This window comes from Silene latifolia, chromosome Y (assembly GCF_048544455.1).
Source record: "Silene latifolia isolate original U9 population chromosome Y, ASM4854445v1, whole genome shotgun sequence".
In the NCBI taxonomy this organism is placed as follows: Eukaryota; Viridiplantae; Streptophyta; class Magnoliopsida; order Caryophyllales; family Caryophyllaceae; genus Silene; species Silene latifolia.
The window spans coordinates 285,117,231-285,119,946 of NC_133538.1; the positions used below are offsets into that span (position 1 = coordinate 285,117,231).

The 2,716-nt window shown below is 38.6% G+C and overlaps 1 non-coding gene across 1 annotated transcript; it reads right to left on the reverse strand.

Moving 5' to 3' along the window:
- Positions 1 to 1,568: 1,568 nt before the first annotated feature.
- LOC141634730 (small nucleolar RNA R71) lies at positions 1,569 to 1,675 on the reverse strand. The gene has a single exon (XR_012539455.1). It is a non-coding gene; the product is annotated as a small nucleolar RNA R71 (small nucleolar RNA).
- Positions 1,676 to 2,716: the final 1,041 nt, after the last annotated feature.

Below are 2,716 nucleotides of genomic sequence, written 5' to 3' on the forward strand. Positions count from 1 at the left end.
TTATTCTTCGCTTTATTATTGGAATCATTAGTAGGTATAATTCTCTTAATCCCTCGTTAATTATTGTTAATCACTTTCATTTATTCATCATGTTTCACTTTGTTGGTATGATTGACAACCTTGCTAGCATGTTCAACATGATAATGCGTGAGTAGGTCCTTAGCTAGGGTTAATGGGTAATTAGGGGAAACCAACATGGGGAATGATTCATGCTTAAATTAATATGCTTTCATAGATTATTTGCTTGCTTGTGGTGATCTCAACTCATGCACATGTTATTTTTGATGAAATGTGAGCCTATGAATCCTTGCATTTTTTACCCATCACCTATCTTTTCAATGAGACTTGTAAGACATAAACCAACTCGAGTCTCATTTGACCATGCATGTTGTTGAGTAGGGAAGACTAAGTCGACTTGTAGGTGTTGTACAATCTAATCGATTCGGCTCCGGGACCCAAACTTTCCTAGGATTGTAAGATATAAACCAACTCGATCCATCACAACAATAATTACTTGCTTATAATTTGAGAACATGTTTGTATGATCAATTCCCATGAATCCTCTATAACCCCATGACACCCTAGTGCTTTTTATCAATTGTTTACATCCCTTTTAATTCATCTTGCTTGTTTACTTTCATTGCTATTTAGTTTAGTGATCTACATCAAACCATAATTGTGATACCCCTAAGACACCACTAGTTGCAATAGAAATCTCATCTCAATTCCCGTCCCTTGGGATCCGACCTTTACTTGCCTCTTTACTAATTGTAGAGTTTTTTGTGAAGTTATAAATTGTGTTTTGGTCTAGGTGCTCCTAACGACAAGTAACCGAAAGATTTAGTAAAAATAGCCCGACCAAAAATGGCGCCGTTGCCGGGGACGGTGTTAACTTGATTTAGATTTTCTTATATTGTTATTAGTTGTGTCTTTCTTTGCCTTGGGGAAGTAAAACTCCTCAAGGTTTGTTCTAATTGTTTTCGAGTTGTTTGATATTTTGCATGTCTAGAAGGTCACAAGGTGACTTGTTACCTTTTGATCGTGAAATTGAAAAAACTTTGACAACCAATAGAAGACTTGCTAGGAGAACTTTGAGAGGTATTGGTGAGGTTGTAGATATTCAACCAAATACTATTGAGTTCATCAACCCTTTTGCAAGAGAAGGTGAGGAGAACCCAACATAAAATCAACCCACAATGCCTAAGTTTTCATCACATTCCGTACCCACCGACGAGAACCTACCCAATGGTACTCCCACACCACAACATCTAACCGGAAATTTTATTGCCAAATCCGCATTTATCCAATTAGTCGAAAGAAGCCAATTTGGGGGGATGCCTAGTGAAGACCCTCATTCTCATATGGAGACTTTTTGTGACTATTGTGATGCGATTTCTCAAACCGGTGTAACTCAAGACCAAATACGATGGGTCTTATTTCCTTTTTCTCTAATTGGCACCGCGAAACAATGGTTGAAAGGCCTTGATAAGGCTACTCTCGGAATTGATTCTTGGAAGAAGTTGGCTCTAGCTTTCTGCAAAAAGTTCGATCCACCGGAAAAGACTAACATGCTAAGAGCTCAAATCACGGGCTTTAAGCAAAGGGATGAAGAATCTTTGTATGAAGCTTGGGAGCGGTTTAAGGGGATTTGTCGCTCATGTCCTCACCATGGACTTAGCGAGTGGTTCTTGGTACAACAATTTTGGAACGGTCTTTATGAAGATTCAAGGAACATTCTCAACATGGGATCAAATGGAATGTTCACCGAAGTTGATGACAATCAAACTTGGAACAAAATTGAGGAAATGTCGGTCCATAACTCACAATATAGTAGACCTCGCAAGGCTACTAGAGGAGGAAAGCATGAAGTGGACTCCATTACTCAATTGGGTGCTCAACTTAGTGCTCACATTGATACCATCAATTTGAAGTTTGAAAAAGCTATGGCTAGACTTCAAGAAGCCTCAAAATCACCAAAGCATCATGTTAATGCCATGACGGCATCTTCATCAATCCCAAGTGGGATATGTGAGAATTGTGGAACTTTGGGACATGACCAAAGTGAATGTAGGGGAACAAATGAACAAGTGAATGCTTTCCAAGCATACAAGAGTGGTACCCCTTATTCAAACTATTACAATGAAAACACCAAATTCCATCCAAATCTCTCATACAAAAGCCAAAATGTTCAAAACCCTCAAACAACATACACCCCACCTCCCATGAGAAACCAAAATCAAAGACCCTTTTACAACCAAAACCAAGGTTACCAAAATCAATCTCCATACAATCAATAGAATGACCAAGGTTTTGATGTTCAAAAAGCGGTCCTTCAAATGCAAAAGAATCAACAAGAGTTTTTCACTCAAATGCAAAAGGATAGTCAAGCAAAGGAAACCACCATCAACAACATCCTAGCTCACACCAAAATGTTGGAAACCCAATTGACTCAACTAGCATCTTCAAGATCACAAAGACAAAAGGGGCAATTACTACCTCAAAGTAATCCCCCAAGACATGAAATGGTTAGTGCCATTCACTTGAGGAGTGGTATAAGGTATGAAGCACCGAAGAAGTAAGTTGAGGATGAAGTTGTGGAAGCTAGTGATAAAGAAGAAATTGTGTAAAACTCCAAAGATGGAGAACCATCAAAAGATGAAATTTCAAAGAAAAATGAAGACAAGGTCAAGGAGAAGGAGCCCATTGTGATTAGACT